Below are 13917 nucleotides of genomic sequence, written 5' to 3' on the forward strand. Positions count from 1 at the left end.
TATTGGGTACCAATCCCAGAAGTATCAGGTACATTCCAAGTTCCTAGAGGATACTTTGGTTTGTGTACTGAAACATTATATTGGACAAAATATGAAATGTCAGTCTTCTATTTCTGAGGTTTGGTGTCCTATATAAAGCCATAATTACATGACTCTTTTGCCATTTCCAAGCAGAGGTATTTTAGTGTCCAGTAGAGGAAAGAGATTTCTCAATTTTAGACTAATTAGACTTGACAGCTTTGTGTTTGCACATTGTTTAAATTGTGTTTCAAAGATAATTCCTTTTGTTTTGCCAGCTATTTGCTATAAAACTTTATGTGCTTGCTTATGATAATTAATATTTCTCATTTCATTGCTCCATTAAATGAAGGTACAGTAGAATTATTAAGGTTGTAAGAAGATTTCAAGGATACTACAAGAAGAAATAAATGATGTTGTCCTTATCTATCTAGCTTTAGTGTTCTTGCATATGTCTGCTGTTTAGTTATTTTCTAATGCAATAAGAATAATAAGAATTTATTTTCTCAATTTTAAAGCTGTGAGTTACCCAAAGCACCCAGTTTAAATGAAATATTTGTCTCAAAGCTCACTTTTTTTTTTTTACTCTTCAGAGAAGCTTAGAAGCTTGCAATTACTAGAACACATTTATTTGTTAAGCTGCATTACAAACTGATAGAAGCTCCTTCTCAGTTGCTTTTTCTTTTGCCACTGTGGAGAATTTGAAAATTGTTGGGGTGAGGAATTTCCCCCACAAGTGTGTGATGCCTGAACAGAGTTGAAGTTTCTGTTTGGCAGAACAGTACTGTTTTCTGTTTGTTTGTTTGTTTGTTTTTGTCTTGCTCTTTGTGCTGTTTGTTTTGTATCACATACAAGAACAGTGTCTCTGTCTGGAATTTAGCAACATACTGCTGAGGTATGTTCACACAGATAATTATTACAGTTGTCACCATTAATTGACAAGGAGACTAATTTCTGTGGCATTTTTCATGTGAGAATTCTTTAGAAGTTCAAGAACTTTTGAAAAAGTGCAAAGACTAAATTTTGAAGAAAAAACCCCAAAATTCTTGGATGTTGATAACATGACATAGAAATTTTCTTTACAGTAGGAAATAATAGTAGTTACAAGGAAATGTACTTAAGCTTTCATAACATTTAGGTAGAATTGTTCTAGAATTCTTTGAATTAATGTGGACTGCTTCATTCAGATGATGTGCCCAAAAAAGGAAGAAGGAAAGTTAGCAGGAAAATATGGTATTTTAAAAACACTTTATATAACCTTAGCTTGAAATAAATTACCTTAATGTTAAATGCAAATCCAGGCAAATTTGGTGTGTTTCAAACCTGTCATAACTGTGCTACTGATAATTTTTGAGTGTGATCAGAATTTGTTTACTGTGCTAGAAGAAAGCTTCAAAACATGAATTTTCAGTGTGTAGATTATAACATTTCTTCTGGGGAAGAAAATTTAGCTTTAGCAGTTTTCATTTCAGTAGAAGTTGCATTCTTTGCAAAAAGAATAATCTTACTTACCCTACACATATCCTGTACCTAATTTCAGATGCTTAGTAAAACAATTGTTCTAAATACATATTCTGAACATAGCAGCTGGAGAGAAATTTATGCTCTCCAGAGGGAGATCTGTCTGCCTAAAAAAGCCCTCAGGACATCTAGTTATTTCAGTAGCACTTCTTATTGCTTATTAAGAACTCATTTCTAGAAGACACAGCTAACATCAAAACTATGATGAACTAGTTTCCAATCACTATATCTATGCATGTATGTATATATAATATTTTAATTTTTGATGGTCAAACTAAAGTAGTGAAGCATTGATGGGTTTTTGTTTTGAGCTTTAGAAGAGCAATTGTAGGGTTAGAGCATAATGGAAATTATTGAGTTGATAGATTTTGTGCTATACAAAATAACAATGGCCCAGGTCACACCTGGTAATTAATTAAAAGAGATTTTCGGAAAGCCTCTGTAATAGTTACTTTATTACATACTTCACTATGATTTGTAACCTAGTTCCAAATAAGCAAATCTTTAATGAAATATCTATTTAAAAAGGAGTATTCCAAAGACATGCTATTACTTGGAAAAGCCCAAAGGCTGACCTGCTATATTTTACTTTAACAGGGCAGGTCTATTCAATTAAGAAAAAATAAATACACATATTTTAAATAGACATGTTTTAGCCTAAATGATTAAAGAAACATATTCTTGTCTGAAATACAAATAACATGACTTTTATTCAGTTGTTTTCCACGCTTTATATTTTCTGTATATGCATCTTTTTCAAATATGTAGCAAATTACGAATCTAAAAATAAATTCACATTGAAAAATTCAAAGACATTAGTTTTGTTTAAAATAAATGTCAATCAATTAAAAAACATTGGAAATGTGTAGGACAAATGCAATCTGTCCTGGAATGACTGAAAATACTGTCTCAGATAATGAGGTGTAAAATATTTTAATGGGTTTTCTAAGGCTAACTTTGCAATATCTACTCTTAAAAAAGCTTCGTAAGACTTGAGAAAAACAGCCAACACACCTGCCCAAGCATTAAGTGGGGTTTTTTTTATGATTGTAATGATTCTTTGATTTGTTCAGCTTAGTTAATTAAAATTCACACCACTAAACACTCTGACTTTTTTGTTGCTGTACATGTTTATGTTTTACCAGTATTCAGGTAATCGTTAATTTCCCAATTAACAGTTATCCAGAATTTTGAAACGTCCAGCAGTGATGAAGATGCTGGCAGTAGCAGGTGTAAAGTAGCAATTATCAGCAATCATAAAGCAAGCAAGCTGAGAAGGAGTTATGAAAAATCATGTCCCAAACTTGAAATAAAACAAAATATAGTGGGTACACTGTGCTATCTTACCATTCTTAAACACAGTGAGACTATATCAATACAGGTGCTTGCTTGTAACTTGTAAATGCCAGCAGCCTAAGCTGTGAAGTAATTTAGAATTCAATTAACGTGAGAAGCTGAACAAAATAAATCCCTTAGCAATGCTAGTACATGAATGCCTTTTCTAAACTAGAACATGAAAACAAAGAAATCCAGTTTGTGAAGGAGGAGCATGTTGCAAAAATTGCATCTTGATTACTGTGTCAATGCCAGTTAAAGGAGATTAATAAAGGAGAGCAAATACAATAAACAAGTAGATTAAGTGATTTTGTCTCTCGCATTTTATATTCTGTCTAGCTAGAGCTTCCCAAAGAACCCACAGTAAGTAAACATCTAGTTTCAAACTATTTCCCTGGGATTTCAGTGCTTGCTTAAAACAATCAGCTGACAAGAATCAGTATTGCTTAATTTACACCAAATTAGTTTCAAATGTAGAAAATTAAGTCAACGGACAGACTTCTCTGTTGTTACCAGGTGAGGAGTTAGTGGTTGTGGTCTGCTTGCACTCATGGAAATTATTGTAATGCTATCAGTTAAGATTTCACCTTGAGATGAAATACTGCAAATGGAGGTGAGAGTCCTATTGCCACAAAATCACAAAAAGAATAAGCTTTTTCAGGCAGTGTCTCTGTACAGTTGCAGCAGCTCTGAACCTCGTACAGCAGTATGACTATCTGATACAGCGGAGTATTTCAGGAGTAAAACAATGCACCCCAGTGGTTAAGCCCTTCACAATCAGAGCAGTTGTCACAATCTCATGATCCTGTAACTTGGCAAATTAATGTAAAGATTCCTGAATAGTTCTTAGTAAAGTAAATAGGGTCAAGCACTGAAATGCCCAAGAAGGTGGTGGTAGAATGTGATGGTAGCAGCTGGAAGACATACACCAGGATGATGCGAACAGCTGAACTTGTTAGAGCCCAGGACATTACCAGATTTCTTGGGAGAGGCTTGACTGCCAAGAGGCTTAGGGTTCTTCTGGAGATTAGCATTCACTGTGATAATACACCTTTTATTACTTTAATCTCCCACTTGGAACATGGCCCAAGTACCTAAAAAAAGCTTGAAATAGCAGTGAAAGAAACAGCAAGATTGAATCCTGCTGACTGTTCTCAGTTCTTCTTTTTCTGGGTTTGCTTGCTTGATGTCCAGATTGAGAGGCCAAAGTCAATTTTATGAGATTCAACAAGGCTAAGTGCCGGGTCCTGCGCTTGGGTCACAACAACTCCGGGCAGTGCTACAGGCTTCGGGAAGAGTGGCTGGAAAGTGCCTGGCAGAAAGAGATCTGGGGGTTGCTGGTCGACAGCCAGCTGAACATGAGCCAGCAGTGTGCCCAGGTGGCCAAGAAGGCCAACAACATCCTGGCTTATATCAGGAATAGTGTGGCCAGGAGGACTAGAGAAGTGATTGTGCCACTGTACTCGGCACTGGTGAGGCCCCACCTTGAATCCTGTGTTCAGTTTTGGGCCCCTCACTGCTAGAAAGACATTGAGGTGCTGGAGAGAGTTCAGAGAAGGGCAACAAAGCTGGTGAGGGGTCTGAAGCACAAGTCTGATGAGGAGCAGCTGAGGGAACTGGGGCTGTTCAGCCTGGAGAAAAGGAGGCTGAGGGGAGACCTTATCACTGTCTGCAACTACCTGAAAGGAGGTTGTAGTATGGAGGGTGTTGGTCTCTTTCTGAAGTAGCAAGTAATAGGACAAGAAGAAATGGCCTCAAGTTGCACCAAGGGATGTTTAGATTGGATATGAGGAAAAATTTATGTGCGGAAAGGGTTGTCAGACATTGGACAGGCTCCCAAGGAAGTGACTGAGTCATCATCCCTGAAGTTTCTTAGGGACATGGTTTACTGGTTGACTTCGCAGTGCTAGGTAAACTGTTGCACTTGATGATCTTAAAGGTCTTTTCCAACCTAAACAATTCTATGATTCCGTGTCCTAGTGAACCTGAAAATATGAAAGACAAAGTTAGTGCCTCTGTCTTACGCTTTTCTTCTGCATCATCAGGCAGAGTGCAGTTCTAACCTGGTTGTCTGTGCAGTGTTTCAAGCTTACAAATAAAAAATAAATAAATAATTAAAAATATTATAAACTGTTATTGAATGTAATTTTTTTTTGCCAGTAGCTGTAGGAGGTGACTATCCTGACTTGTGACTACATTTTTGTCTGCAGAAATTCCCAGGACTACAAGGACAGGCAGAAACATAATTTTCTAGAAATGTACATAGATACTTCCTGAGTTCTCTGACAGTCTGATCTGTGATGAAAATAAATGTCAAGTCTGTAGTGGCTCTGAGTTAATTAGTTTTCATTTAAAGGGGTAATTTTCACTAAAAAGAAAAGAAGAAACTATGGCTTTTGGTGGTGTGTAATTTCCCTGTAAACCTGTCATTGATGGCATGTCAGCCAATCATGACTGCTTAGTAGAAATGTTTTCTAAAATCCATGGGACATTCTCTTGTTAGAGCTGGTTTCTTCTGTAACCAGAATTATTAAAGGCAGGAAAACAGAACAATTAGACAAAGACAGTCGTGGATGCTAGACCCTTGTTCAGACTCTATGCAACTGTGAAGTCATAGTAAGAGACTTACGGCTTTGAGAGACAGCAGTTCCCAGGTTTTTGGAACTGCCTGAAGAATATTTCTCTTTTTTAGGTGGTGATTTTCAGTAGGTTTGTCCCATAGATTTGAATCCTGTCAAACCTACAGGCAATCAATATAATGAGACACCCCTGGAGGGAAAAAAACCTTGATGTTTAAAAATTTTGCATAGACATATACTTTTTGTAGATACATGTCTTCATTTTTATTTTTTTTTTCATCAGGTAAAACCACACCTTATCTTTGAGCCTAAGTCAAAATCAGTTATTTTTAATATATTTGACGGTTGTGAATATTCTTCGTGGTTATATAAGGGTCTTGACCCTCATTGCCATAACTAGATAATACTTATTTTTCTGATATAACAATATGTTGTTTTTTGTCAACATTTGGAAGGTATTTAACAGTTTAAAATCTTCCTGTACTTGAAAAATGCAGCTTTTCTCTATTGGAGAGGGTCCTACTGGTGCAGTTTTTAGGTAGTGTCAAACCATGCCTGAGAGCTAATCTAGATTTTTCATGATTATGCCATCCTTTTCTTGGCACTAAATAGATTTATATCACTATGTCACAAGTTCTTATTATGTCAAAGATGGAAAACCACAGGATAGCTCTTTAACCATTGGTTAGTTTTTCCTTGGTGATTTTGTCGTTGTTTGGTGTTTGGGTTTTTTGTTTGTTTGTTTACTGTGGATTTTTTTTTTTTTTTAATGTGATGTTTCTCTTAATAAATCATGACACTGAAGAAATTTATGTCAGATTATTAGAAAGAAGTTTATCTCCCTTCCAACTTCCCTTTACTGATGTATCTGCTTTCCACCGCGAGTGAATTATTGTACTGTCTCTATGTCCTTAAGACTCACTGTAAGCCTACAGGGCATGTGCTCTGATTTTGCTTGTGTTCTTTAGCGGCAGGGCTGTGCCATGCTGCTGTGATCCAGAAGCCATGCTGCTGTGCTTCTACGACCACATTAGAAAGCCTCGCTTCAGTGATTAACTTCAGGTTGTAACTGGGCAAAACCGATCAATCAAACCAACCAAAAAAGGAGCCACAGACTTGAAGAGAGCCCAAAATTCCAGAATGAGTTTCTGAGGACAGATGTGGAGGATATTTCCAGGGGCTATGTTGTGCAACGGGCTACCCACACTGCAGGTTTGGAACATGCCCATCCTTACTCCCCATCAAAACTACTGACTCTTCAAGCTTGGACTGGGATCTTGAAACACTGCGAGCTCAGCAGTACTTGTTCCTAGCAGGTCCAATTGACCAGCTCTACGTGGTTCCCCAGGCAACATTTAGGCATTTTAACTGTTAGTTACAGTGACATTGAACTGAAACGATTGTACTGTTTACAAATGTTAGTCTGGGTGAAGCTCTGAACTTAAACGTATTTCTGTTTCTGCTTGAGTTCTCATTCTAATGCACATCTATATACCACAGTTCCACCTTCACAAATTGCAGGAATTTCTGTATGAAAGCACTGAAATAGATTCTTTCAACTCAAAATTTTTCATTTATTTCCATAATTTCTTATGTTTCTTCTTTTTTTGTAGTTAGATAATTGGTTTCTTTAAATAGTTCCTTATTAACTATATGAAAGGCTGCCCTAAATGTGGTTGGCTTTACTTGAAATTAATCTTACTAACCAAGAATTTATGTTTTTTTCATACTGAAGTAATAGTAGAAATAAGTAGCAGCGAATTTAAAGAACAGCAAGTACGAAGCAAAATACTGTTACCACTGGGAGTTGAACTCTGGAGGAATTTGGATCTGGATCAAAACTTTATGACCCAGACCCATTTCTAGAACTGATTTCTTTCTGTATTTTTTCTGTTTTAGGCTCATGTTACTCCACAAAGCCAGTGTGAAGGAATGGAAAATCATGATAAGTTGTTAACAATAAATACAATGGATCAATATTGTCATCACAATATCATATAGATTATTTGTGTTGGAGGGATATAGAGGTACAGATCTGCCTTTAGTACCATGTCCAAAATGGCTGATTCTTATAGCAGTTGATACATTTATTGTTTCTAATAGCTTTTCCAACTGCATATACCAAGAAATCTGTGACAGCCAATAGAGCATGATCTTCTCCTTTAACAGACATATCAGTACAATCAAATGTAAACCCTACCAACTGTATTCATAGATACAGTAGAGAGTAATAGGAAAATCCTATGAATATTCATATATTGAGCTCAGAAAATGTGCACCTTGTTATTCATCACTTTAAAACATGTTTATAGAATACAAATGTATTGGTACTTGTTTTTTTTCCTAGTGTTGATGAAAATGAATAGTACTTGGGGACCAAGTCTGCCTATTAAATTGATGTGATACATTACCATGCTTGCACAGAAATGAGCACAGATGGCGGGTCTATTACTTCTCTAGCAAGAAATTTGTCATTATTTTTTCCCCAGGATTCAAGTCTGAGCAACACTTGCTCAAGTCAGGCTACCTCTGTGGGGATACTTAAAATGTTTTTTTTTTTCCATTGCTTGTACATCAGGAGTAAAAGAAACAGAAAGTGATTAATGCTGTATTAAAACTTTATAATGAATGAAGTCTCTCAAACCAAGAATCTGAGATTTTTATATTTTCCCCCCAGCAAAAGGGAAACATATTTTGCATGTAAATAGAAGTCTACAGGGATGAAGTTTTGCATACGATGCTCCGATTCCCAATAGACCATTTAGCTCTGATGATTCATCTAGTCCACACTAGAATTTTTGAAGATGTTAGTTTTATAGACATTTGTTAATTAAACACAATGATATGTGGAATATAAACTAACAATTTATAAGTAGGGTTATAATTTTTGTATGCAAAAGATATAATTTCAAGTACCAAAAGATCAGATTAAAGAGTTTGACTTCCATAATCTTACTTTTATGATAAAAATCAATAAGGCAATCATTCATAAGGCTTTGTCAATGCCTTATTATAGACCTGAAGAAAGAAAAAGGGTTTTCAACCTGCCTTGTCACTTGTCTGAGCCTGTAATTACAAAAGACTCAAAGTTAAATGATAGTTTGTAATGTCAATTGATCAGAACCAGACAACCTTTCAGTGAAAGCAAATTTAATATGGGTTAAGATTTCCAAGAACAGGAAAAAATGTGAACATATTCATTCATTAACTTCAGTATGCTGAATGTATTCACATTTGGGGGTTCTGTATGGACACCACCATCACTTATCAGTGCAACTTCACATGAAATGTGTTGTTAAACATTTATGCTGTGAACGGGTACACAAAGTCAGTATTGTCAAATTTGGTGTGGTGGGATGACCCTGGCTGAATGCCAAGTGCCCACCAAGCTGCTCTATCACTCCCTGCCTCAACTGGACAGGGAGAGAAAAATATGACAAAAAGCTCATGGGTTGAGATATGGACGGGGAGATCACTCAACAACTAGTGTCATAGGTATAACAGTCTCAACTCTTGAAATTAATTTAATTTATTACCAATTAAATCAGAGTAGCATAACGAGAAATAAAACCAAATCTTAAAAAACCTTTCCCCCACCTCTCCCTTCTTCCCGGGCTCAAGTTAACTCCCAAACTCTGTACCTCCTCTCCCTGAGCAGCTCAGGGGTACAAGTAATGGGGGTTGTGGTCAGCTCATTGCATCCTGTCTCTGCTGCTCCTCCCTCCTCAGGGGGAGGACTCCTCACACTTGCTCCGGCCTGGAGTCCATCCCACAGGACACAGTCCTGCATGGACTTCTCCAGGGTGAGTCCTTTCCACAAGCTGCAGTTCTACACAAACTGCCCCAATGTGCATCCCCCATGGGGTCACAGGTCCTGCCAGCAAACCTGCTACAGTGTGGGCTTCCCATGGAGTCACAGCCTCCTTTGAGCAAGCCTACTCTGACTTGGGGTCTTCCATGGGCTGCAGGTGGACAGATGGCCTCACCATGGGCTGCACCATGGGCTGCAGGGGAATCTCTGCTCCAGCATCTGGAGCACCTCCTACCCCTCCTTCTTCACTGACCTGGGTGTCTGCAGGGCTGTTTCTCCCACATTCTCTCGCCCCTCTCTCCAGCTGCTGCCATGCAAACCAAATACATTTGGGGAAAATCTTTATAGGGCATGTTCCTGTGTGAAAATTGTCATCCAGAACCTGAATGATTTCAAGACTGGATACTCCATGAATATAAAGTTACTGAAAATTTTAAAAAGCTTTTGAATTCTGGAGAGAGAGAAGTAGCAACTCCTTTGAAAGTCAAGCTGGGGAATGTGGTAAAAAATCTAATAAACCTGAGAACGAACCATAAACCTTGAAATGAGTAGTGATTGTATCAATCCTGGACTCAAAGCTTTCTCTGTGGATGTAACTTTGTGTGTTACTTGGGGTCTGCTGGTGTCTGTAACAGACAAAAACATCAGGAGGATGGGCTGACGTGTCAGCTGTCACTGAACTGGGTTTGAACTGTTTTTGAGACAGCTCATGCATTTGTGAAGGTTTTAGGTGGAGAGGTGCTCTGTTCTGCTTAGGAACGTTGTTGTGGAGGCTGAGAAGGCCCACAGGCAGTGGGAAGCAGGGAGAATCACAAATTCATTTCTTCCATCAGCCCTGGAAAGGATGCACTGGCTGTGGGTGGAAGAAAGCTCAGGAGTGAGAAAGAAGGTAGAAAGAAAGGTGCTCAACAGAGCAAGTAACCACAGATAACATGGAGGTTGTTGCTACCAGTACCTAGTGATCTATTAGTTGTTCAGTGCTAATAGACTTAAATTTGTGGTACTATGAAGCACTAGCATGCTGCTTGTCATTGCTTTGATGCACATGTCACCCGTGCTTCAACTTCTTACCCTTCCCCACTGTCAACTGGGAAATGCAAACCCCACCTTTGAGCAGTCAGCAAGGATGCAGTTTGGGTAACTAATGTGAGTAGGTTTCTTCTCAGGGAAGTGACTGGGTGGATTTCCTTTCTGAAAGGAAGGTGGTGACTATAATAAAGAAGAAAGTACCTACCTGACTTTCAGTTTCTTTACTAAGCTGTGAGGGCAGGCAGAAGAATGGACATGGATAGACCCAGCCGAAAGCATACCCACTCATACTGTACACCTGCTCTCTGTGCAGAGATACTTTTTGTAATCAAAGTGGGCAAAGAGGTGAAGGTTAAGTTAGATTTGTTACAGGCCATGTTACTAAGAACATCTGGACTTTGTACAGGAATTGCCTTAGTTATGAGAACTGAGAGAACATTCAAATGGATTTTGGACCACTTTTTGGGATAACTTTAAGCTTCCAATCCAAAATGGCAGAGAGCCATTGGGCTACACAAGGTTGTCAATGCTGAAAATGTGTAAATATGAAAAAGGGTGTATTTTTTACATGAGAAACGAGAATCAATCTTTGCCTAGAAAGAAATGTTAAAATTAGATAATAGAGCTCCTACCTGGGGAGCAGATAGTATTTTGCCTTTGAGACCATATGAAAAGAACGACTATAACAATGATTAAATTAACAATAACAATTACAATTAACAACAGGTAGTGATAACAATAACAATTAGCAATATAACAATGACCAAATTAATTGCTAACACTTTTAAATGGTAAGTAAATCCAATTATTCCTTATGAACCACAGCTGAAGGGGAATCTAGAGGTTGACAGCTCTACAGAGGATGGGGAACACAACTGAAACTCCTAAAATGTAGTCCACTCACAAGACAGTATTACTTTCCCAGTGACTTTCCCTCACAAAAGCATGTTAGCCCTATGGTAAATGCCAGCTGTGCCAGGGTGTGGATTTCATTGTGGAAATAGATAAAAATGAAATGATGGCCAGCCTTGAATGAGCCATTGTCAGATAATTCCCAAATGAGTTAAATTAATAAAATTGTAGCCTAGGCAAGTCTCAGCTTCTGTATGGTTTATTTCTCACAGCATGGTTAGAGAAATGAGTATTGTCAATTGAAGTAAAACCAGGAAAAAGGTATTATTTTTCACATAGTTATGCAGTTCACAGACAAATTATACATAGTTGGGTTTGCAGCATTTGAAATAAGGTGTTAATTGAAGAATTCTGAGTGACAGAAAGTGAGAACATAGGTTTTGCATGCTGTGAAACAGAAAATGGGAGCACCGTACAGAAATGATAACCATAACCTTTACGATTTTTTATAGTGTTATAGTATGAAGAGAAATTGCTGTGTTGCATTAAAACAGTGTGTTCAGTTAAACCATTTGTCCATCTGGTGAGTGCAGTATTGTTCAGTTGGAAAGGCGAAGGAAAGAAATCCATATGAGTTATCTATTTTGATATAGACTGTGAAATAAGGATTTTTGAGGAAAAACTTGGAGATTATTTTTCTTTTCTTTTTAATTCTTAGAAGCTACTAGAAGGTTCATTTACCTTACTCAAATTACTGCATTGAGCATTCCCTCAAGTCTATCAGGAAGGCTGCAGATTTTGTACACACCCCTATAAAAAGCTCTATCATCACTACAAGACAGCACAAAAAGCTGTCCTCTATAAACCAAAATACCACTTTGTGAAAAATATAAACCGTTCATATATTCAATGTATTCAACAGCACTATGAAGGTTTTTTTTAAAATTCATTTCAACTACCATGTTCCAGTGAACTACATGAAATACATTAAGCCTTGCAGTCCTGATTGTGCAGCATTAACATCTATTCCAAGTAATAGTATGGCTAGTGAATCAGTAAAGGGTTCCGTAATGGCTTTTAAGTAATGAGCTTATTATTTTTAGTTTTTACGTTTAGCTGATAAAATGTGTCCTGAATATTGGATACAGCTGACTATTTTCTGGAATGAAGAATGAATAATTCTGGAATCTTTAACTTGTGATTATGCCTAGGTGATCATTGTGATATCTTCATACATAATTGAATTCAAATTTGATATTATATCTGCTTCCAGTGAACTTGATTGCATGCAGAAGATACAGAGAGTACACTTACCCTAAATAAAACATGCAGAGCTGTACATCGAAGGTCTACAATTTCAGTATTTACTGTGTGAAACCAAATGTTTTTAAAGACTTGAGCAACGAAAGGCTTCTGGGTCTTGATATCTTAAAAGTAATGGAAAATTTTGTTAATCCTTAGAATTAGTTCACTTTTGAACCATTTTGTAGAACATGTAGTCCAAAAAGCATCTTCTTGTTATTCCTAAAGGAACTACTAAATCTTGTCACGCATATAGAAGGCAAATTATGCTTTCTGGGACTTATGGAAAACTTTTTAATGTAATTTTTTTATGACAGGGTTAATTTATACCTATAAACACAGCCAGTGTCATTTTGGAAATTGTTTGTGGTTCTGTATATGCTTCCTTAGAAATAACCTCATCTCACTTAAGGTATTTAAGCAAAGATCAAAGACAATATATTGTTGTTATGTGGCAACATTCCTTTAATGAAGAGTGTTCATTGTTTAGCATACATGGAAGATTGTCTGAAGAGCTAAGAGGACCTGCAATGTTTTTTATAAAACAGATTCTACAAAATTTGAATCTGCTGTGTTGTCTACACTCATATGCAGCTCTAATAGGGAGGAATTAGGTATTTCTTTACTCCATTCCTGAAAGGGTTCTTTCCTTTCTTTTTCTTACAGTGTAACAGCTGGCAAAATATTTTTGAGACAGAGATATATAGATCTATCCTCTTGTAAAGTATGCAGACAAAACCTAACATATGGAGGGTATTTGCATAATGTACAGTATTTGTGATGAGAAGGTAGATATCCAGTTTTTCTTCCATAACTTGAGTATTAAATATAACACAGAAAGTTGAATGAAGAATTTCACCTTAATAAGCCACAGAACTCTGCTATGTCCTTAATTTTTGTCTCTATATCTTGATTTTTAATATACTAGAAACAATGTTCTACTTACTACTGCAGTTCTTTCTGAAACATGCATATATCTGGCTTCTACTGCTTTTACATATCTATTAAGTAAATTTTTGCCTACTCTGTGCTTATATCAGTTATGTAATGCTAAATAATTTATGCACAATTTGGCTGTTGTCCTGCAATGAATATTCTACCTACATGTGCATTCACAAAAACACTAGGAAACTTCAGGTGTAGTTCTGAACACACCATGTGTGTGGAATCTGGAGTTTATTTTAAAATCCTGCAATTTCATGCATTTAGGCAATCACAGTGTAGTTTGTATTTAGCAAAACCAAGGTGGAGGACAGTCTTTGCACACACAAAAAACATGTATAGAGCTGAATGTTTCTTGCTTCAAAATGTACATAACTCTTTGGTTTTTGCAGTTTGTTGTAACATTAAAGTTATAATAAATAATACAGCTTTGTGGAATGTGGTAATTATATTATGCTGTATTTCTTTTCTGTGAAAAATATGTGCACAAAATTAATGCGTCTTATTAAAGTAAAATGTTGGTGCCTT

The 13917-nt window shown here is 36.8% G+C and overlaps 1 protein-coding gene across 2 annotated transcripts in view; it reads left to right on the plus strand.

Moving 5' to 3' along the window:
* GPC5 (glypican 5) overlaps positions 1-13917 on the plus strand; it is a 668409-nt gene that overhangs the window by 208430 nt on the left and 446062 nt on the right. The gene's annotated exons all lie outside the window — the stretch shown is intronic.

Source organism: Patagioenas fasciata, chromosome 1 (assembly GCF_037038585.1).
Source record: "Patagioenas fasciata isolate bPatFas1 chromosome 1, bPatFas1.hap1, whole genome shotgun sequence".
NCBI lineage: Eukaryota > Metazoa > Chordata > Aves > Columbiformes > Columbidae > Patagioenas > Patagioenas fasciata.